This window comes from Marmota monax, unplaced genomic scaffold (assembly GCF_021218885.2).
Source record: "Marmota monax isolate L192 unplaced genomic scaffold, Marmota_monax_Labrador192_F-V1.1 WCK01_AAM20220418_F8-fsc00042, whole genome shotgun sequence".
Taxonomy (NCBI): domain Eukaryota; kingdom Metazoa; phylum Chordata; class Mammalia; order Rodentia; family Sciuridae; genus Marmota; species Marmota monax.
In genome coordinates, this window is record NW_026693008.1 from 10,533,562 (window position 1) to 10,558,450 (window position 24,889).

At 40.3% G+C, this 24,889-nt stretch overlaps 1 protein-coding gene across 2 annotated transcripts in view; it reads left to right on the plus strand.

The window, feature by feature from the left end:
• Cacna2d3 (calcium voltage-gated channel auxiliary subunit alpha2delta 3) overlaps window positions 1-24,889 on the plus strand; it is an 877,637-nt gene that overhangs the window by 321,057 nt on the left and 531,691 nt on the right. The window lies entirely within an intron of this gene.

Consider the following 24,889-nt stretch of genomic DNA (forward strand, 5'->3'; position numbering starts at 1 on the left):
TTGTATGAGTTCCTTATACATTTTGGATGTTAATCCTTTATTGGTTATATGGCCTAGATTTGAAGGCACTTTCACATTTTTATTTTTTTAAGCATTAGTTACTTTTTGTCTCTCTTAAAGATCTGAGGCGGGTGGTTAGAGAGGAACCTGGACCCTCCAAGTCTGGTTGTTCAGAAGTAGTAGACACCATGGCAGTTTAGTGGTTGGATACCCTCATCAGGGAGTAACAAGGGGAGGCTGGGGTCTGTTGGGGAAGGTCAGCAGAGACCAGTCTAGAGCCTTGCTTATCTCAGTCATCATGGGGATATCTGCTGACCAGCATATATTCTCAAGGGATTTGGGCTTCTAGGAATGATACCAGTAGCTAATACCCCTGGCTTATTAGCTCCCCTGTACAGTGACTAGATAGGTAGCTGGCATAGAGTACTTATATACTAGGAGAAAAGAACTATTCTTAATTTTTAAGATGGGGAAACTGAGACCTAGAATGGATTAGTGGCTCCACCATGGACATCACAATAATAAACAATACCCAGGAGGTGACCAAGCAGGGCTTTGAAGCCTGACTCTAGAGCATCTGAGTTTACCTACCATGCCAGACCGCTTCCCATCATGCCTTGATTAAACCCAATAGTTTTCCCTTCCTCTTTCCCAGCCTGTTTCTCATCTTGTACTTTCCCTCTCTGAGAACACCCCCACCATCATTTGTTTATACAAGCTAGAGACGGGGGCTCCTCCCTGTCTTTGTTTCCCCTGTGGTTTACCCTCTCATGCACTTATGGGTGGTACAGAGGCCTTTCCCTCCACACACTCCAGAATCTGAATTGGGTGGAACGTTCACAGGGACATTGAACCAGCAGAGAGAGAGCTGCTCCCTTTCAATCAGTCCCTTTGACAACCTCCAAAAAAAGTCTCAGTTCAGTATTTGAATGTCTCCAGCATCTTTCTAATTTGGGCTTGTCTCCATTTTTAACCCAGACAGTGAAAACAGCTGTGGTTAGCTAGAATTTAATACCATTGTTTATTTTTTATTGCATTTTAATGATTTCTTTCTACTTTGTGGCTCACAATACCAGTCTTCCCCTTTCTGGTTGTGATACAGAGTTCTCCTTTAAAAAGCTTATCTTTAAATTTTAAAACAACAGCATTCTACAATTATTAATTAATGAACAAAGCAGGTACTCTAAAAGCTCATGGCACAAGGAAAAGTAGAATTTGGGAAATGCTATGAGAGTTCATCCTGGAACTTGTAGTTCCTTCATTGTAAATTGCTTGAGGTCCTGAAGAGTGCTGTCACCGTCACCCTTGTCTCCCTGGCTTTTCAGAGACATCAGAACCTGATAGAAAAGAAGATGCCCATGAGACCTGCTACCACAGTGCTGTCATTGACAAACACTGTATTTTACTAAACATTTTCATTGAAAGAAGAAATTGTTTGAGCACTGTTATTAAACATGTGGTCAAACATTTGAATGCAAATGATGGCATGATATACTTAAAGATTTTATAGTCATGCAGGCTCAGTAGGCAGCTGTTAGGCAAGATTTTTACAGTTATTTGTTCCATCAAACATTGTACCATCTTCAGAAACTGGGAAATCCAACTCTGCTTAGCATAGCAGGTGTTTTAGTCAGCTTTTCCCTGCTGTGACTTAAAGACCCAACCAGAACAATCGTAGAGGAGAAAAACAAATGCCAAATGTCATCTTTGATATAAGGAGAGCAACTAAGAACAGAATAGGGAGGAAGAACATGAGAAGAAGATCACCATTAAACAGGGTCGAGAGGGGGGAGGGAAAGAGAGAGAGAAGGGAAATTGCATGGTAAAGGAAGGAGACCCTCATTGTTATACAAAATTACATATAAGAGGGAGTGAGGGGAAAGGGGAAAAAAAACAAGAGAGAGAAATGAATTACAGTAGATGGGGTAGAGAGAGAAGATGGGAGGGGAGGGGAGGGGAGGGGGGATAGTAGAGGATAGAAAGGGCAGCAGAATACAACAGACACTGGTATGGCAGTATGTAAAAAAGTGGATGTGGAACCAATGTGAATCTGCAATCTGTATACGGGGTAAAAATGGGAGTTCATAATCTGCTTGAATCAAATGTATGAAATATGATATGTCAAGAGCTTTGTAATGTTTTGAACAACTAATAATCAAAAAAAATTTAAAAAGAGTGTATTTGGGAGCTCATGGTTTCCGAGGTTTCAGTCCACAGAGAGCAGGCTCCACTGTGGCCGAAAGTGAGGCAGAGCATCATGGTGGAAGGGCGTGGCAGAGGGAAGAAGCTCATATGGTGATAAGAGAGGAGAGAGACTCCACTTGCCAGATACAAAATATATACCCCGTAGCCACACCCTCAATAAACCACTTCTTCCATCCATACCCCACCTGCCTTCAGTTACCACCCAGTTAATCCCATCAGGAATTAATCCATTCATTAAGTTAAGGCTATAACCTAGTCATTTTTCCTTCAAACCTTCTTGCATTCTCTCACACATGAGCTTTTGGGAAATACCTCACATCCAAACCACAACAGCAGGAAATCCAGGAGAATTGCTTCTTCCTTTAATCGTTAGCCAGAATATGAGGACAGCAGAGTGCTCATTCCTGAATATCATATACCTGCACAAACCCACACAAGGGATTGACACTGCCTCCTAATCCTAAAGTCCCAGTACTCCTTCTAAAACAATTACACTGAGATTGCTGACCCTCAGAATGTATTTATTTGATTTTCCTTCATGCCTCTTCTCTGGGTTTTGCAAAGTACATGCCTTAGCTGAGATTGTTGCTTGGTACCAGAGCAGTGCCTGCGTCTGCACCCCACAATCAAAAGCATCTTGGCTTCTTAGATTACCTCATCATGCTTTCTTATCACATTTCAATGCCTTAGCCCTCCACTGGTGTTATCTCCAGTTCCTAGGTGGTATTAAACATGTTTCAGTTGCTGAAATGAGACTCTTACAGTAAGAAAACCCATAAAAGCAGGAATCACACACACACACACACACACACATAAAAAAAGAATGCAAAACGTGCATGAAATTTTTAATCTGAAACATGAACTTTTTGGTAATTTAATGATTGTGGCTGGCCAACTTGAGCTGCCTCCTGATTTGGAAGGATACTTCACTTTCTTCTTCATTTCTGCTTTGGTAGAAAACGTGAATGTGTACTGGGATATACCAGAGTGATGAATGATGTTCATTGTCAGAAAAGCCTGGGAACACATCCCAGAATCTGAAACACGGAGGCTGAGAAGGAACCTTGAGGGTCATCTGGTGGAGATCCCTTGCTGACAATTGGGAAAACCGAGGCCAAGAAAGTGGCAGAGGGCTGGGGTTGTGGCTCAGTGGTAGAGCACTTGCCTAGCATGTGTGAGGCACTGGGTTCAATTCTCAACACCACATAAAAATAAATAAATAAAAACAAAGGTATTGTGTCCATCTACAACTAAAAACAAACAAACAAACAAATACATAAATAAGAAAGTTGCAGATTTGTTCTGGGAAAGAAACAATCCTTGCAAGAATGTCCAAGTCTTCTGTCTTGTGGGCCCGACATTCTTCTTCTCTGTGATGAGCACAAGGTTCCTGGGTAGGATTACTTTCTCATTCTGTGTTCCCTGGTTGTCTTTTCTGGGGAGAATGAGCAATATTCTAGAGATGCTCACTTCCGGATGGCCTCCTGGACTGTGCCCTGGGGACAGACAGCACTTTGGCTTTTGTTTCCAGGAAGGAAAGCTAGAGGTCAAACATGAAAGAGTGGCCTTTGTCTGGGCTGCCTTTGGGTTAATGAAACAGAAAGGACATGAGACAAAAAGCCACACATGCATTTGACTTCCAGAGCAAAACTTCACTTCCTTCTGATGGTTTATTTGCACATCCAAAGCAGAGTTGTGTTTCCTGTGTGTTCCTAGGATGCCTTCAGCATGTCTTGGGTGAGTTGTGGGGTCTCTATTCCTACCCTCAGGAAAGCCTGTGGCTCATACTCCACCATGGCCCAGGAATCTAGGGTGGTTCTCACTGACCTGGCTTCCAAGACTTTTTAGGGACAGATCAAAACTTGAGACCATCAGTACTGTGCTCAGTGCTTCCACAGCTATTTGTTCTTGCAAGTCCAGGTTTTACATCTTTTTCAAAAAAAAAAAAAATATGTACATGGCATTTATTCTCCAGAGTGGTTGGAAAGCGAATAGGTATTCTCATTTCATTCCACCCCCGACTACAGGCAACTCTATTGCTAGATGGGTTTTCTGAATTCGATTTGCTTAGACCTTATGAAGTGAATAAATTTGAATTAATGTGCAGCTTTCGGAGGAAGAGGAAGTTATGCTTTGGGGAGTTAAGTGATGTCTGTGTTAGTTTCTATAAGTGGATCTTTATGAGTGCAAATGTACTCACACCACATTGCCGCAGAGGTTCTATTAGTTTATACAAAATTGTCATTAAATGGTGCTACAAAACGCATATGGGGATCTATAAAGCAAGTTTTTTTTTTCCCTCTTGAACACTGAGATATTTATGTTCCTTTGGATTGCATTGGCAGATCAACATATTTTCCCTTTTTAGGGTAACACTTGGAAGAAATATGTATTGATAAGTATGTACCTAACAATTCAAATTCCCAATAAATTCTATTCGATAACTCTGTAAGAGTGCTCCTTCCTGTAATAATTAGACCAGAACTGAGATGTCAGAAATGAAACTGATACTCCAGACTCACCTGTGGAGGGAAGAGGGTGTGAGCAGCATTTGGAGTCTCTCTAAGCTGAAATTTTTATTATTGTATTTTTAATCTCTAAATGATTATAAATGGAGCTGCAGTAAGTAAACTGGTGACTGTTAATGTGGCTACAGCTTTTCTCTCACATAACACTTAGTTATTCTGTTCTTTATCACACTTTTATAGATGTTGATGGTTCAACAACTGGAGCTTTTAAACTAATGGAAGGCTTTTAACCAAGTAGAATGCCTTCATTACTAGCAAGCAGGGAGATGTGAATTGAGGTAGTTTCAACCAATCTAAGAAAACAGTTTTATAAAAAAGACTAATACCCATAATTTATGTTTATTTTCAGTTTTCTTTGATGTGAATAAATTAGGGCAGAGATTTATACTGTTTGTCTTCTTTTCACACATCTAGCCCAGTTTGCAACTGCATGAACAGGGTAGCTCTGAAACCTCAGAGAATTATCAAGTAGAAGCTTATTCTTTGCTTGTGGAAGTACCACTCTGGATTTGGTAACTCTCCAGGGCAGTTCCCTTCCAGTGGGTGACTCAGGGATCTATGAACCTTCTATTATACAGCCATGGCAACTGGGAAATATAGCCCCTGGAATTGCTTCAAGAGAAAGAGCCAGTGTGGGAACTCATAGCCACACATCACTTCTACTCATAACTTATTGGTCAAACCATTCACATGCCCCACACCAGTTACAAAGGATGCTGGGAAATGTAGGAGACTGCATGATATCTGTAGTGAGTGCTACCACTTCTGCCACTCAACACAGGTGCCCAGTAAATGCTAAATGAGAGAGTGAATGAATGAATGGTGACTCCTTTAAAAGAGCCTGGTATTCAGTACTATTTTTAAATTGATAAAAAAGAAGTTAAAAGTAGCTAGTAGAATATTAACCTTAAAGGTTTTTTTGTGTGTATATGCACCGTCATCAGATCTGTAAGGTCCTGTTGCTGGCTTAAGGTAGATGCTACAAAAGTGATTATCTTTTTCCTCCAAGATTCTGACACATAGAGCCTGAAAAGAAATTCGTTCTCTGATCCTAAAGGCTCCTAGAGCAAATAGCATTTCACAGTGTCTTAGGTGGAAGTGCTTCTGAGCCTTTGAAAGAAAGGTTGCATAGTGGGAGTGGAACTTGTTGAGGCTACACAGAACGTAACCTCCATTGACAAGACAAAATTGCTATCATTTTCTCTCACCACAGAGCAGTTCTCTTTTGTCAGCACAGAAAGAGTCATCCATTTTCTCCAGAGCATTTTCTCAAATGAGGTGTCAAGGCACTAAATGGATTTGCGTTCTCTTATTATTTTTTATTTTGTTGTTTAGTTTTTTCTATCCTGCTTATTTATTATCATTTGAAGTTAAAATAACAACCCCCAAAATAAATAGGGAGGGCCAAGCCTGGAAAATATAGTTTCATGATAGTCTTCTACCTGAATAGTTGTTGCTAAATCCATAACTTATGTCATTGTATGATAATTTCTTGTTTTTGTTTTCTTGAATCCTGACATCTCATTTCTATATTATATATTACAGATAATATCATTATTATGATTCAGAAAATAGGGCAATTCATTCAAACATATTCAGTGAACCCACTAAATACGACAATATATGATGTCAGTATGTTTTAATAGATGACCACCTTTCTAAAAAATATTGTTAAGTTGCAATCCTGGAAAGCAGCCCAGAGCAATCAAGATGGAGTGAGCACTAGAGTTGTTCATATTAGATTCAAGTGTAAATTCTGTCACCTCCTAGCTATAGGACATTCAGTTACTCATTCATGCTGAGCTGCAATTTCTTCATAGGCTGAGATGTGTAGGAGGGTTTCAGTTAGGTCCTCAGCAATGAAACATAATACTCCAGCATATCACCCTCATGATAACTTCGGCATTAGCATTTTTTAAAAATGACACAAAACTTACTGTGTGTTGAAAATTAGATAATATTTTTCTAGATTTTGCAAAAAAAATAAATATTTTGGTGTGTTATTCTGTTTTCTGTTATTGTAACAAAATACCTGACTGAATCAATTGAAAAGGAGGAAAGATTTAGTTTTTCAGGTTTCAGTCTGTGGCCAGTTGGCCCTATTTCTTTTGGGCCTATGATGTAGCAGCACCTCATGGCAGGAACATGTGGTAGAGGTAGCTGCTCACCTCATGGCAGCCAGGAAGCAAAGAGAGGGAGAGAGAGAGAGAGGAAGGGGCACCAATATGCCCTTCAATGACACGTTCCCAGTGACCTAACTTATTCTCACTAGGTACCCCCTCTCAGAACTTCTGCCATCTCCCAGTAGCACCATAGGGTGGAGACCAAGTCTTTAACACTTGACTCTTGGGGGATACTTATCAAACCTCAGTGTCTTGGCATTTCTAAACAAGCTCATATTTTCAATTCTTCTCCCACCCCATCTCAAACTATATTCATTATAGCCTTTTGGAAATCCAGCACTCCTTAGGTATACCAGTGGTAATTACGTTTGTTGAGTTATCACTTTTTTTGTTTTGTTTTAATTAGAGAGGCAGTTCTGTGTTTAAGATGCTGGGGAGTGATAGAAAAGACATTAGTATAATTTGTTACCTTGGTAACCGGAGATGGACGTCATGTTCTTTTGCTATATGCATGCTGTGGCCTTGGTTGTCTCTTTCCCTAATTAGCATCCTGTGAGAAATGCTGGAATAAATCACCAGAGCAACTGGACCACTACGATATTAAGTGCTAGAACTTTCTAAATTGCAATAATAATCATGATAATGAGGCCACATATTCTGTGTCTATCTTTTAATTGCTTCTTAACTCTTCTAAGTGAGAATGGCAAAGTTATTATGATGTGGAAACTAGGGGTTGATTTATTCTTACTTAAATTGCACTTTGTGAAGAAACCCTTTTTTAATCGATTGGAAATTGTGAGAGTTCCTTTGAAGAAAAACAATTTAGGTAGATAATTTTAAATAGAGTTATTACTGCTAATGTGCAGCACCCCAAATATGGATTTGCCTTATGGTTAGAGTGTTATTGTCATGCATGAAGCATTATGCTCTAACTAGACAAAGGGAAGGGAGAGGGAATGGGAAATACAGTAGAATATATGGGAAAGACAGTAGAATGAATCGGACATAACTTTCTTATTTTCATATATGAATACGCAACTAGTGTAGCTCCACACTGTGTATAACCACACAAATGGGAAGTTATACTCCATGTACGTATGCTATGTCAAAATACATTCTACAGTCATGTATATCTAAGAAGGAAAAAAATAAAAACAAACAAGCAAATAAGAACACACCAGGGCTCTTTCAAGTATATTTAACTCATAAACTTACCAAAACAAAACCCCCCAAACAGGTATACTAGTCAAGTCCTATTCATCTTGCTATTCAGTTATTGGAATAAAATTCACAGAATTTTTTTTTGACTTGCAGTCAGGAACCTAAAGGTGCTCATTATAGAATAGTTACTTTTGTAGCCTGGTTTTGTGACTTGTACATTGAAGCCACATGTTTAGATTCAGCTTGTGGTTCTTGAGTATAAGTCATGTTGCAATCAGTTTATTCTTACTGATGATTTCTTATATGTTGTGTTTGCTCAGAAAGTCCTTATCAGAACCCAATATAAGCTGGGCACAGTGCTGTATGTTTGTAATCACAGTGGCTCAGGAGGCTGAGACAGGAGGATTGCTAGTTCAAAGCCAGCCTCAGCAACTTAGTGAGGCTCTAAGGAACTCAGTGAGCCCCTGTCTCTAAATAAAATATAAAAAGGGCTGGGGATGTGGCTCAGTGATCCAGTGCCCCTGAGTTCAATCCCTGGTACCAAAACAAACAAACAAACAAACACCCCCCCCCAAAAAAAAAAACACACCTATACATATGGCATAGTAGATACTTTTTGCGGTCTCTGATGACTAACAGTGATAACCCCCAGTAGCCCCTTCATTTATTAGGCTCCCGAGAACCACATTTGTGCAGCTTGACCCCATTGCTTCCCATCTGTTTCTACCCATAATCCTCACCCTCTCCCAGGATTTAAGAATTGGTTAATAAAACTTAATCAGACTGCACTGGTCTCTGAACAGAAAGATGTAAATATGGGGAAGCTGCATTTCTTTTTTGCTCTGTGAACTCATGGGCCAAGAAAGGCAGTCTGCAGAGAGGAAACCAGGGCAAACTCCTAGAGCAAGGAAGAGTGGGAAAATGTTCCCCAGGATCCTGATGGTTTTCTTGATTCAGCTTCCAGAACCTTTCTGAGGTCAGCTTCATTCAGCCCTTTAAAATTCCATCCATCACTCCCACCTTTTAGGATGAATTCCATCAAAGAAACAACTAACACAAGTATGTGTTGATGTCCTGCTTTCATGGGTGAAGAAAATTGAGGTTCAGGGAGCTAAACCTTATTGCATGTGTTTCAGGATGCTCCCTCAGGACTCCAGAAACTCACATCAAATTAGAGTTAGAAACCAAAAGGGAATTGTTGCCTACTGTTATGATCTGGATGTGAGGTGTCCCCCAAAAGCTCATGTGTGAGACAGTACAAGGAGGTTCTGAGGAGAAAGGATTGGGTTGTAAGGGTCTTAACCCAATCAGTGAATTAATCTCCCCTGGTAGGGATAAACTGAGTGGTAACTGAAGTGGTAGAGTGTGGATGGAAGAGGTGGGTACTGGGGTGTTGGTTTGGGGTATATATTTGTATCTGGCAAGTGGAGACCTCTCTTTCTGCTTTCTGATCACCATGTGAGCTGCTGTCACACTCTTCCTCCATGATGTCCTGCCTCACCTTGAGCCCCGAGGAATAGAGTCTGATATTTATGGATTGAGACCTCTGAAACCCTCTAATAAACATTTCCTCCTCTACAGTTTTTCTTGTCAGGTCTTAAAGTCACAACAGTGAAAAAGCTGCCTAAAATACCTACTTACCTGGGCCTTCCCAGGTGTGGCTCCATCTTTTAACACGACCAGTTAAGGATCTGGCCAGAGCCATGCTATCGCATTTTACTTTTTTTTTTTTTTTTTTTTTACTAGCTCTTAGCTCTGTTTGCTTCTGCTTGACTTTGTTAGTGGAAGCATGATCTTCATGTGAGGAGCAAGAGGGCCATAGCCAGCCCAAGCAACAACACCACATCTTGGGTCCCTTGATATAGAGTGTAGGCACCTCTGTCTCCCAGCATTCCCTGAACAAGGCCTCTGATTGGCCAGCTTGGGTCACGTGCGGCTCATGGGAGCCCTTGATTGAAAGTAGTGGAGAATCTGGGTGTTGGTACTGAAACAAGCAAGAAGATGCAAAAGCCACCTATCCACAGCATCTGCTGAAAGTGACAGATGATGCTTACATATGTGACATACTCCCGTATGCATTGGTGTCCTCAGGTACTTGCCACCCCCTTTTCCTTTCTCTTGAGAAAATAAAATGATACAATCAAGCACAAGCTTATTATTCAGGTAACCTTAAACCCACCTGATTTAGAAAAGAGAGTCCCTTGCAAATGTGAGTATTTGTACCAGTAGAAGTGACATGTATGGGCTGGGGCTGTAGCTCAGTGGCAGAGGGCTTGCCTAGCACACATGAGACATGGGATTCAATCCTTAGCACTGCATAAAAATAAATAAATTAATAAAACAAAGCCATGCTGTCCACCTATGCATACCAAAATAAAAAATAAAAAGAGGTGACATGTATGGTACATGTCACAATTGCTTGGGCGCACAAGTCCTCTGCCCATGGATGGATGTAATGAAGATAATTGTGTCAACACGGTTTTTGACAGAAGCCTACTTATTGAAATCACATTCAACTGCTTCCCGACAGCCACATGTTGGAGTCCCAGCTATGAACAAGACAGCAAATTTCTCTGTATTCACATGGAGCTCAAGTTTCTGATGGGGAGATATACAGGCAACTTTTGAATCAATTAATTAAAAAATCAATTAAAATAAACAAAATAAAACTGGGTAGTGGGTCTGTCATCGCCCAATATTATACCCATGAATCATTTGTGGATATTTAAAGCTAAATTGAAATGAATCAAAATGAAATATAATTTAAAAATTAGTTCTTCAGTCGCACAAGTGACATTTCATGTGCTCAATAGCCATACTATTGAACACATGAAATGTCACTATTGTGGCTGGTGGCTACATTTGTATGGACACAGAACATGCCCATCATCACATGAAATCCTGTTGGATGGTACTGGGCATAGCATCAGCTGGACACATATCCTAGGGGGTTTTAGAGAAGGTCTTATTGTGAATCTGGCATTTTTGTTAAGATACAAAGCCACCCATGTGAAGATTTGGTGGGGAACAGCATCCCTGGGCAGAACAAATAGCAAATGCAAAGATCCTGGGGTGGAAATGAGCTGTACCTGTTTGAAGATCCAAAGATGGCCAGTGTGTCTGATTGACTTGGAGAGGCAGCAAAGAGCTAGATTAAGTATGACCTTGAGTTTTGTTCCACGTTAGTGGAAAATTGTTGTTTAAGCAAAGCAGCAACAGCTTTGATTTTAAAAGGCTCATTCTGGCTGCTGGGGCACAAGGACTGAAGCCACATATTGAAGGCCTTTAGAAACCACTTGATAAACAAAAGAATGAATGGAAAGCCCAGCCAGGCTGGTGTATCCATTAGTCTTGAGTCTCCTTGCGAGGGATTTTAGGGCCCTGACTGGAGCACCTGGAGGGTTTTCTAGCTGCTTTGTGAAGTTACCCATCATGGCATTAGACTGAACAGCAGCCTTAAGGGCCCAGACTCTCGAACTCTGTTCAGTTCCTATCTCTTTAAGTCAGAGATTGGCTCATCATTGACTGCCCTTAGTCACTCTGAGCTCCTGCTATGCTCTGGGGACCAATGTGGGGCAGCGATGCTAGAGGACCTTCACTCCCCTCTTCCTCCAAACTCCTTCTGTAATTTTGACTGAATTCTTGCTCAGCACCACATAGTGTCTGAACTACTCCAGTTGCAGTGTCAGAGGAAGGAACTGTGCTGTGGTTCCTGCACACTTATACCTCACCCTTTAGAGAAGAGGCCCTGTCAGCTCAAATAATAGCTCACATGAGTGGACAGTGACCCCTAGGATAAGTACTATGTAGGGCAGGCTTGTGAAGCTGTAAGAGTATCCAACAGTGATTCCCAGTCAGGGAGGGCAGAGGTGGCTGTCCCAAGGACATGGGTCTGAGGAGAAATGAGGACTGTGTAAATAGAAGCTGGAGAATATATTCTGGACAGGGGCAGCAGCCTGGACAAAGGATCATAAGCACTGATGACCAGCAGAGACCAGGGTGGCTGGATGGAGGGTGGAGAGGGAGGTAGTGCTAGGTGTGGCTGCCAGGAGGGCAGGGCCTCCTCAGCATGAGCTAGTAAGGCTCTTGTGTCCTAGGAGCAGTGGGAAGTCCCTGAAGGACTGCATGCAGGTGGTGGCCTACTCACTCAGGAAGCTTAGTCTCCTGTTAGAGAGGACCCGGGTGTGGAAGATGATACCATCCTCATCTTACCTGTTCAGACATTTCCCTCCACCTTCTGCCTGCCTGTCAGCACCACCGCAATAGAAACTGCTCTCATTTATTGAAACCCTAGTAGGTGGAACCATATGAAATTACCAATATACAACCTTTCTGACACATAAGAAAGTCAATTTTAGTCAGATGTGTTAGTGTGCACTTGTAATCCTAGCTATTTGGGAGGCCAAAGAGGATCACAAGTTCAAGGCCAGCCTGGGAACTTTAGTGAGACCCTGTCCCAAAATGAAGTAAAAAGGACTGGGGTGTAGCTCAGTGGTAGAGTACTTGCCTGGCATGCTTGAAGTCCTTGGATCAACCCTCAGCACCACACACACACATATACAAAAAGGCAGTGTTTTGTACTATTGAACCTGGTACTATGTGTTAAGTACCTGACCAAGTGTGTTTTAACCTATAACCATCTTTTTTTTTTTTTTTTTTTGGTACCAGGGATTGAACTCAGGGGCACTTAGCCCCTGAGACACATCCCCAGCCTTTTTTTTATATTTTATTTTGAGACAGGGTTTCACTGAGTTGCTTATGGCCTTGCTAAGTTGCTAAGGCTGGCTTTGAACTTGGGATCCTCCTGCCTCAGCTTCCAGAGCAACTGTGATTGTGGGTGAATGCCACCACGCCTGGCAACCATCTATTCTCCAAGACAACTTCACAATAATATGGGCAGTTGTGAACCCATTTTAGGGATGAGATAGCAGCTTCTGGCTCAGCAGAGGAGCTGGGATTTGAACCCAGCATGCTGAAGTTAAACACTCCACTCTGAGGCTCTTAAAATGAAATGCCAAGTGGCCAGCTCGCCTGCAGAAGGCAGCCGTCCAAGGCCTGCCTAAGTGGCTTGTTAAGGAGGCTGTTAGTACTTGGACTTGAGGACTCTCAGAGGCTAGAGATTCCAGATGGCTGGGAAAGGGATATTCATTATCTGCTTTTTTTAAAAGGAACTGTGACACTTGGGGAATTATAAGTGAGTTAATGTAATGTTAATACCTAGAAATATTCTGGAACAGATAATTTAAAAATCAATTTTCACATATAAAGAGAAAATGAGATTATTGAGCAGTAACCAGACGGCACTAGACCTTGGGAGAGGGGCTTGTGTGAGTAGCTAGTACATGTCACTTCCGTGCAGGATACACATGCATGGGGAGTTGGATATTTGCTTGGCTCATTTGGAACTAATATTCCTGTTAATTTTTATTTTCTAATCTAAGTTGTAAAAAGCTGGCCATCATCCCAGAGCAGGAGTGGCGGGGGGAGCACTAAAGAAGAGAGAACCAAAATCCATTAAGAGCCTGCTGTGGGCACTTTGCCCACTACATTTGTGCATTTTCTGCCATTCCATCCTCAGAAAGCCCTGAAGAGGTAGGTGTTACCACTCCCACTTCGGGTCAGAAGGATGCTAGGTGTTTTAGGATGCAAACATGGTGCCGTCCCTGAAGTCCCTGAAATCATGGCCAGACCAGGGTGGTGTCTGACTTCATGACGGACTATGGAGTGAAATCCAGGCAGAGAGAGAGGCTCTGGATGAGAAGGAGGTTTCTCAGATTCCTCTCTTGACTGGGAACTAATTTGCAGAGAGGGACATGTCTTCCTGGCTGACAGTGAAACATAAAAATGTTTCCTAAGTGGTACAGAAAAATAGTGTCCCTCTAGTTATTCATCCCATTGCCTTTGACTGACAGCCTCTAGGCCCTGGGCTCCGTGACAGAGACCAGTGTTTCTGGGAAGGACAGATGCTCCAGGAGACCAGGAACCCAAGGTTTCTGCCTGCTCTTAGAGGTTCACCATACAAAACACACCCTCTGAGGATTTCCAGTGGGGTGAATAGGAAAGGGCCAAAGAATCCATTGAGAAGGGGAAGGGCTTCTGGGGGAGTGGGCAAGTCCAAGCCTTGTAGGCCAATGGAGCTACTCAGCATGGATGCCTGAGTTCTTACCTATATCATGTTGGATGCTGATTACAGTGGTGGAGTTCCCAGTTACTGCATTTTACAGATGAGAAGACTGAGGTACTCTAAGGAAAATACAAATATCTGATTATCCTAGATATGAATATCTTATTATCTGTCTCTCAATCATCTCTCCTGTTTCTCTGGAGGACCCTGGCTAATGCAACCACTTACTGAGTGGTCACATGATTTGCTGCTGACTGTGGATCCTGGATCCAGTTCCAGGCTGGATTCTGTGATGTTGTCAGGTACAGTAGTGAGTGAGCCTGAGGAGAAGCACAGATCCTCCTCTCAGGGAGTTCACGGTAGGTTGTCTCTGCAGCAAGCGCACACAGGAAGTAATTAGAGAACTTTCAATGCAGAATTCAATTTCCAAGCCAAAACATGCGGAACAGATACTTTTTCTCCATGAAGCAGGTTCTTTGCAACCATGTCTTGGAGCTCTGTGATGTGGCTTACCCAGCAGGAAGGGGAAACAGTGGCCACCCTTGGAATCACTGTCCCAGCCTAGGCCACACACTGATATCAATTGGGGAGACCAAAAGAATCCTGATGCTGGGTCCCACCCAGAGATTCAGATTTAACTGTACTGATGTTTGGCCAGAGTTGAGAAGCATTGCCTTAGGACATATTGATGTACGAGATTAGGTGCATGTCACATGGAAAGAGTGAAGAGGGAACCGGGGCAAGGTTCAGGAACAACTAGGCTCTCTTCTGCCAGCTGCCTTGTTTGTGTAAATAAAGTTTTATTGGAACACAGCCACACCCATTTGTTTATGTATTGCAATGGGGTTGCTTTCGGTAAAACAGCCAAATTGAATGTTGCAACGGAGACTGTCTGGCCTGCAAAACCTAAAATATTTATTATCTGGCTCTTTATAGAAAAAGTTTGCCAACCCCCAAACTGGGGAGTGATGAGTTTTCAAGGATGTGGGTGGTGTGGGAAAAACTGGGCCACCAGTCAGAGGATGGCATGCTTTCCTGGGGCTGAGATACTGCCTCAGAAGCCTTCTTAACACATACAGGCTGTCACCGCCAGCCCAGCAGAGAAGGCACACAAACGGAACCTTCTCACCATCTAGTGAATCTACTGAGTCTGAAGCTGGACCTACTGGCACCCCTGTCAGAAGTGAAAGTTGGGGCTGGGGATATAGCTCAGTTGGTAGAATGCTTGCCTTGCACGCACAAGGCCCTGGGTTCAATCCTCAGCACCACAGGGGGGAAAAAAAGTGAAAATTGCTACCTTCTGTGACAATTCATTGAAAGGGTGGCCAGTAGGATGCCCAGGTGGCCCTTGGGGAAGCCACAGGTTTGGCCTTGTTCTCTTTATCTTATGAGGTCAGCACAGCCCAGCAGTTCTGGTCCCTTCTCAATTCACCTTTGCCCCACTTCTTTGGACCCACCCCTCTTTCCATATTTGTGACAGAGGCCGTGCATCTGTGTGAGTTCGTCCCCTACAACTTTCACTTTCCTGAGTCCATGGGAATCACTGCCTACAGTGTGGCTCTTCCTAACCTGCCCGGTCACTTTTCTGGGCATCACAGAGCCAGGAGTTGACTGTGAAGATGGGTCCATGGAATGCAGATCCTGTGATAGACCTGGACCAAATGGATTTGGACATGGTCATTTGGTCAGTCAACCAACATATGATTATCAGATGTCTCCATGCCAGGGCCTGGGGATACAAAAGTGAGTGAACATGGGCACAACTGTGGTTGTACAACTGGTCTCTTATGGGGGGAACTGTGTGTGACTAAAACTGTCAAACAAGTATATGTAAATGAGCCCCATGTTACTTCATGGACAGCTACATGTCAGTTAAATCTGGGGAATTCTGCCTACAATATTCCCCACCAAACTTAAAGTGTACAGTGTTTATTCTCAGAATGAGTTGAAGGCTCTGAGAAGTTCTGCAGTGAAGGAACTCTCTGTGTTTTCCCTTAAACTCAGCTCTCCCTGTGTTTCCCAAACTTTGCTGCTTTCAAAAATGTTTCCTTGTCAGCGTTCTGTGGAGCAGCTCAGAGTTTCACAGATCATAATTTGTAGTCATCGCTCTGGGACACCAGCAGAGAAGTGCCACTCCTCATGCTGCGCAGAGGGAGCCACTGGAATCCCGAAAGAGAGGGTGCCACTCTAATTTGCTCTTTACTCTGATATCTTCTCTGAGGTCCTCCTGCCTGTCCCCTCCCTGCCTGACTGCTCCCAGACCTTTATTTCTGCTCTCTCTCCTGATCTTATTGGCACCCCATCTGCCAAGGCTTGGTCCTGGTGCATCTTTGCTGAAGATCCTTTTACCCAGAGAAATTGTTATTGTTGTTTTAAATTTCTGCTTCTCACATATCCCATAGCACTCTGCAGGGAAATGGCCAGCTCTATCCCAAAGGCCTAATATTTTGTAAATTTCTGATACTTGAAGCTTTGCTGCAACAGCCAGAGTTGTTCTTTGGGTGCCGTCTATGGCTGCTCTCAAGCTGTGATGGCAGAATTGAATCATTGCCATGAATACCCTATAATCCACTCCATAGCCTGAAATATTTACTGTCTGACCCTTGCCAGAAAAGTTTCGCCCAGCCCTGCCCTGTTGAATGACTCCAGCCATTTCTTCACGGAACCAGCTTATTCTGAGCATGATATGGGTCAGGTTCTGTGAACGGCACACTGGCCACGTTGCCCCTGGTATTTTATGTGCCATATTTTATCCTCTGGATTAGTTTCCTTTGTGTCCTCTTCCCATTTAGTAGGTCATCAGATATACTCACAAAAGGATTAATGTATTCTGATCCCATATCAGGCAAGGATTCAGAAATACCAAGGTGACTTGGCTAAACACACCCTTTCCTCCACCTGATCCTAGGGACAAAGCCACTTTGACCCTCTTCGGGACACCAGTGCATTCCAAAGCCTGCCAAAGATTCTTCTAGTTTTTAATGGAATCAGCCTTTTCAAAATCAATACAGACAAACAAATGGATTTGGGGAGGAGAAATAGAACACAAAGTTCCAGCAGAATATAACAGCTGTCCCCAGTAAAGGATGACAGCCAGTAAACCAAATCCTGCTCCCCTACCTTTCTGTTCTCACTTCATTTGCATTCTGGTCTGTGGGGATTATTCAATTAAAAGACAATTTAGAAGCTGCCTCCAGAGAGCCCTGGGTGAACCATGGTTTCATTGTCCTTTTCCCAGCAGGCCAAAGCTTTGTTTTGTTAATGCAACTCCCAGTTCTAAGAGAGGAGGGAGGTGACGATTTGGGAAAGTGCTGATAATCTGTGCAGAGCTTCTATGGAAAATGAAGACTTCACTTAACACAGTGCTTGGGGGAGAAGCCTGCTGCAGTGATTCCTAGAAAGCAGATTTCTGGAAGGCGCAGCCCTCACTACTGTCTCCTTGGCCTTGGGCGCTTCTGGAGTTGGTCAGGGTATTGCTGCATTTCAAGGTGCTCCCTTGGGTTGGTGTTTCAGTAGGAAGACCACTAGGCTTTCTCTTGTTTCTGGATGCTATAATATGGTTAATTCTGCTTTACAGAATGGTTAAAGTTGGAATTCATTCACTTGATTTCCATCTCTATAAAGTTCTTTTATATTTTTAAGTTATAGATGGACACAATACCTTTACTTTATCTATTTTTACGTGGTGCTGAAGATTGAATCCAGCGCCTCACGTGTGCCAGGCAAGCGCTCTACCACTGAGCCACAACCCCAGCCCTCTGTAAAGTTCTTAATAATTCAGAAAGAATTGAAAGGTTGTTTTGTGACTTCCATTTTTTTTAATTGAGGCATTAATTTGTAAAGTAAAATAGAATATTTTCTAGCATAAAATCCACTGAGTACTGGTAAATGGATATACCCAATAACAAGGCTTCATAAAGACACAATATTTACTACGCTCCAGAGCTCTCTTGTAACTCCCAGGAGACCCTCACCTGCCACCCAGAAGCTACCAGATGACCATCACAATTGCCTGCTCTGGAACTTGGTACACATGGTCTCACATATGCATACTCTATTGTCTCTGGTTTCTTTCACTTACAATATTTGTGAGATTCATTCCTATTTTGAGTGTGTCAGTAATTTGTCTCTGAATAATAGTCCATTGTTTGGATATCATAGATTCCTTTATCCCTTCACCTGTTTATGGATATTGGGGTTATTTCATATTTTGGCTATCATGAATGGGCCTTTCATGAATATTCACATAAATATTTTTGTGGACATATGTTTTCATTTCTCTTGGGTAAATACCTAGGAGTGCAATTGCTGGGTCAAGGGGTACTAAACGCTTTATAAGAAGCTGCAAAATGTTCTTCCAGAGTGTTCATAGACATTTTATATTTTCATAAGCAGTATATGAGATTTCTGGTTACTCTACATCATAGGCAACATTTAACATCGTAAGGATTTTTAATTTTAGCTATTTTGTGGGTATGACATGGCATCTGATTGGGGTTTTGGGGGGCGTTATTTTGCATTTCCCTGTTGATTAATGATGTGGAACACAGTTCAGTCTGCATATTGGCTGTTAATATACCTTCCTTTGTAACATGTGCCCATATTATGGTTTACATTTTAAGATACATTGTGAGAGTTCAGTACACATTCTGAGGGCAAGGCATTTGTCAGACTATTGTATTATAAATACTTTTTCCTTAGCAGTGGCTTTTCTTTTTGTTTTATTAATGGTAAATGTAATGATCAGAAGTTCTGAATTTTCCTAAAGTCCAAATTATAAATTTTAAAAATTGTGAGTGCTTTTGTATCCTAAGAAATCAATGTCTACCTAAAGGTCACATGGGTATTTTTCACTTTTTTTCTAGAAAATGAGTCGTATCATCCACCTTGAATTAATATGCATATGATGTGACTTAGGAGTTGAGGATGTTGTTCTCATATGTTTAGTCATTTGTTTCAGTACAATTTGCTGAAAATAATTCCCCCACTGCTGGGAGTTGTGACGCCTACCTGTCTATAATCCCAGGAGCTCTGAAGGCCAAGGCAGGAGGATCCTGAGTCAAAGCCAGTCTCAGCAATTTAGCAAGGCCCTAAGAAACTTAGCAAGATCGTGTCTCAAATAAAAATAAAGTATGAAAAGGGGTGGGGATGTGGCTCAGTGGTTATGCACCCTTGAGTTCCATCCCTGGTACAAAAAAAAAAACAAAAAACAAACCCAAAATACAAAATACCCAAAACTTTCCCCATTCAATTATCTAAGCACCTTTATTGAAAATCAATTGACTAAATATGTGTTGCTTTATTTGTGGACTTTCTTTCATTCCAATGATTAGTCTATTTTAATGCCAATACTACATTGTTTTGATTAATTAGACTAAGAATTAGTCAGGGATGTGAGGCCTAGCGTTTTTTATTCTTTTTAAAAGTTTTTTTTTTTTTTTTTTATTTAGCTACCTTTTGTTTTCATATAAAATTTAAAATCAGTTTGGCAATTTTCTATAAAGAGTTTTTTGCTATTTTGATTGGGATTTTATTGAATTTATAGGTCCCTTTGGGAATAATTGTCATCTTCATAAAGCATTTTCCGATTCTTCAGCAAAGTCTCTCTCTCAATTTATTTCAATTTTCTTTAATTTCTCACAGACATATTCTATATTTTTCAGGCATTTCACAGATTTAAAAAATTTATTCCTAAGTATTTTATGTTTCCATGCTATTGTAAATGCTATTGTTTTCAATTTCAGTTTCCAATTGTTCTTTTTTTAAAAAAATATATATATTTTTAGGTGTTGATGGACCTTTATTTTATTCCTTTATTTATATGTGGTGCTGAGAATCGAACCCAGTGCCTCACACATGCTAGGGAAGTGCTCTACCACTGAGTTACAACCCCAGCCCCTCCAATTGTTCTTTATTAAAATATTGACATAATATATGTGCTTTGCCCAGTTGTTAGGTGTGGAGTTGAATAAATATCAACTAGGTGAAGTTGGCAAATAGTGTTGTTACCTGATCAACCCCCAATGAAATATCCCGAGCACTGAGTCTCTGATGAGCATCCCTGGTAGAGACCATTGTGAAGGGGTTGTTGAAGTCCTTAATGGAAGAATTGAGTGCTAATTATGGGACTGCACTGGGGCCAGGCTTTTGGAAACTTGGAGCAGTTTTCCTCTGGACTTTATCTAATGTACTCTTTCCTTTGCTGATTTTTGCTTTGTTTCTTTTTTAGTGCAATAAACCTTTTAACAGAATCAACATTTGGTTTCATTGATGTTCTCTATTGCTTTCCTATACTCAATTTTATTGATTTCAGTTCTGAGAATTAAAAAACAAACAAACAAACAAAAACCCCCACACATTATTTCTTTATTTCCGGCTTACTTTGGATTTAGTACAATCTTTTTTAGTTTCCTAAACCAGAAACTTAGATGATGGATTGCAGGGTTTTTTTCCTAATACATATATACTCAGTGCTACAAATTTCCCTTTAAGCATTGATTTTGCTTCATCCCATAAATTTTGATCAGTTGTATTTTCATTTCCGAATTTCTCATGAGACTTCTTTTTTGATCCATGTGTTATTTAGAAGTCTGTGGTTCAATCTCTAGTATTTGGGGGCTTTTTGTTATTGATTTCTAGTAGAGAGCAGACTTTGTATCACTTCCATTTTTTTTAAACTCCTGAAGTTATGTTTTATGGCCTCAAATGTGGCCAGTCTTGGTGAGTGTTCCAAGCAGGATCTTCACGTGCTTGAGAAGAAAGTGTATTCTATACTTGTTAGGTGAATATTCTATAAATGTCAATTAGATCCAATTGATAGTACTGTTCATTTTGACTATATTCTTGCCATTTTTTGCCTACTAAATCTGTCACTAACTGATAAGGGGGTGTTGAAAACTTCAGAGTAATAGTGAATTTATTCATTTATCCTTGCAGTTCTATTGATCTTTGCTTCATGTATTTTAATGGTCTGTTGTTGCCTGCACACATTTTTAAGGGTAGTTGTATCTTCTTGGGGGATTTACCTCTTTATGATTAGTTGTGCCCATCTTTCCCCCTGATAATTCTCGTTGGTTTAAAATCTTCTCTGTCTGGAATTAATGTAGCATCTCCAGCTTTTTGATTAGTGTTTGCATAGTGTATCTTTTTGTATCCCTTTGATTTTAATCCAACTGTTTTTATGTGCAAATTTCTTTAAGATAAAATATAGTGGGGTCTTGTTTTGGGTGTTTTTTTTTTAAAATCTATTATGACAATCACTTTCTTTTAAATTGTGTTGTTAGGCCTGGTTCAGTGGCTCATACTTGTAACTCCAGAGACTTAGGAGACAGAGGCAGGAGGGTCATAAGTTTGCAACTCAGTGAGACCCTGTCTCAAAATAATAATAATAATAATAATAATAATAATAATAATAATAATAATGGACTGGGAAAGTCACTTGGTAGTGAACAAGCCTTGAGTTTAATCCCCAGTGCCAATAAATAAGTGAATAAATATACAGACTATTAACATTTAAAGTACTTATTGGTATAGTAGGGTTAATATGAACCACATTTGTAACTTTTCCATTCGCTGCCTTTATTCTTTTTGTTTTGTTTTGTTTTGTTTGTCTTTTATTATTTTTCTGCCTTCTCTAGTTTTAACTGAGCATCCCTATGTAATTTAATTTGCTCTCCTCTTTTGGCACATAAATTATACTTCATTTAAAAATTATTTTGGTAGTTTCTCTGGAGTTTTTAATATACATTTACAGTTTTCAGTTTTAATTTTAAGACTTTATTGTAATTTAATTTCCTTTTTAAATATATTTTATGGTACATTATAACTATATATAATAGTGGGATTCATTGTGACATATTTGTACATGCACGTAATATAATTTGCTATATTTCATTTTCCACTACCTCCCCTTTCATTCTCTTCTCCCTCCCCTGGTTTCCTTCCTCTACTCCACTGATCCATTTTCTAATTTCATGAGATTTTTCCCTTCCCCACATTTTTATTTTCCATTTTCCTCTCTAGCTTTCACATCTGAGAGAAAACATATGACCCTTAATTTTCTGAGCTCTGGCGTATTTTGCTTAACATAGTGCTCTCAAGTTCCATTCATTTTCCAGCAAATGACATATTTCATTCTGTGGCTGAATAAAATTCCATTGTGTATGGATGCCACATTTTCTTTATCCGTTTATCTATTGATGAACATCTAGGCTGGTTCCATAGTTTGGCTATTGTAAATTGTGTTTCTATAAACACGGGTATGCATGTATCACTATATTTATGCTGACTTTAATTCTTGAGGAGAAATACTGAGAAGTGGTATAGCTGGGTCATATGGTGGTTCCAATCCTATTCTTTGGAAGAACCTCTGTACTGATTTCCATAGTAGTTGTACTAACTTACCATCTTGTTGTTGAGTTCACTTTCAAGTAATCCTCTACCACTTCATGAATAGTACCTTTAAACTCATGAAGTTATGTTTTATGGCCCCAAATGTGACTAGTCTTGGTGAGTGTTCCAAACTGGATCTTCATGTGCTTGAAGAAAATGTATTCTACTCTTGTTAGGTGAATATTCTATAAATGTCAATTAGATCCAATTGATAGTACTTTTCATTTTGACTATACTCTTGCCATTTTTTTTTTTTTTTGCCTACTAATTCTGTCACTAACTGATAAGGGGGTGTTGAAAACTTCAGTGTAATATCGAATTTATTCCTTTATCCTTGCAGTTCTATTGATTTTTGTTTTAACTCATTTGTACTGCTTCAGCAGAATTCAGATATTGAGGGTAACAGATATTGAGTAATTTATAAAGAACAGAAATTCATGTTCTCATAGTTCTGGAAGCTAGGAAGTCCAAGTTCAAGATGCTAGCAGGTTCAGTATCTGGAGAGGACTACTGTTTTCCCAAGATGACACCTTGATGTTGCATCCTCCAGAGGGGAGAAACACTGTATCTTTATATGATTAGAAAGCAAAAGAGCAAAAGGAGATGAACTGTCTTTATCAAACCCTTTTAGAAGGACATATGATTCTATTCACAAGGAAGGGACCTTCATGATCAAATCACTTCTTAGTAGCCCCATTGCTTAATACTATCACTTTGCCAACACCTAAATTTTGGAAGGGACACATTTAAACCATGGCACAGAATATTCCCCTTTTCTCCTTCTGGTCTTTTATTCATTTAACTTACCATAAACTCTATAATAATCACTCTACTCTCTTTTTGTTTGCACAGTTTCTGAAGTGAAGTCTGATGTGATGTTTATCCTTATTTTTCTCTAGGTAATATTTTTCTCCCCTCTAGCTTCTTTCAAAAATTTATCTTTGAGCTGGGCAAGGTGTCTTATAGCTGTAATCCCAATAACTCTGGAGGATGAGGCAGGAGGATTGAAAAATCAAAGCCAACCTCAGGACCTAAGCAACTTAGTGAGATCCTGTCTCAGAATAAAAAATAAAAAGGGCTGAGGATGTGACTCAGTGGTTAAGTGCCCATGGATCCAATTTCATGAACCCTCCTCAAAAAAAATTGATTTTTGCAACTTGACTGTGATATGCATAGGTGTAGATTTTTGAATTATTCATTGTGCTTGGTGTTCTCTGAGCTTCCTGGAACGTGGTTTAGTGTTTGTCATTAATTTTGGAAAACTCTCAGCCGTTATTACTTCAAATATTTTTTTGATTTCCTTTCTTTTTTCTCCTTTTGGTATTCTAATTACTTATTTTACTCCTTTTATAATTGTTACAATTCTTTGATATTTGATTCCTTGTTTTCCCTTTTGTTCTTCTATTTGAGATGCTTCTATTGACATGTTTTTGATCTCACTGGTTCCTCAGCTGTGTCCAATCTCCTGATGAGCCATCCAGGGCAGTTTTGATTTCTGTTACGGTATTTTTTATTTTTTAGCATTTGATATTGCTTTGTTGAATATCCATCTCTCTGCTTATATTATCTATGTGTTTTTGCATATTGTCCACTTTTTCCATCAATGGCCTCATCATATTAATCATATAATCATAGCCTGATCTGTTAATTCCAGCTGTGCCTGTAGTTGACTCTCTTTCAATAATGCCATAGAACATAAGAACACGAATTCTGGATACAGCTCTTCTGTGTTTGAATTCTGGCTCTGCTTATCAGTTGTGTAATCTTTGGCAAGGTGCATCAATTCTCTGTACCTCAGTGGCCTCATTTGTGAACTGAGGAATCTCATAAAAAAATCTTTGAGCTGGGCAAGAAGAACCAAAGCTTAGAATAACTTTCAGCACCAAGTGGACATTTTATGTAGGTTAGATCATGATGACACAGCCATTTGTAAAAGGTACCCTAACACTCCCATGTGAGGGCCTTTTTCTTCTTGCTCTCTTTGGGATGCTTCTTCTAGGTGCCCAGCCAACTGGCTTCCTCCCTGTGCAGATGTCACCATGGTAGCATGCCACACGTAAAAGCACAGTCTTTCCACAGTCCTTCTGCTCTTCCCCTTACTGCTTTGTTATTTTTCCATAGCAAACAGGGATGATCTAATGTAGATATACCTATTATTTTTTTAATTGATTTTTTTAAGACTCTTTCAACTTAGATGTAGGCTGCATTAGGGCAGGATTTATCTCGCAAATTAAAGAATTAAAATATTTTAGGGTAATTTTCTCTATTTTCACATAAGAAAGTACCATGCAGCCCCTTAAATTCATGTTCTTTCAAGAATATCTAATGATTTTGGCAAATATTTATATAGTGCTATC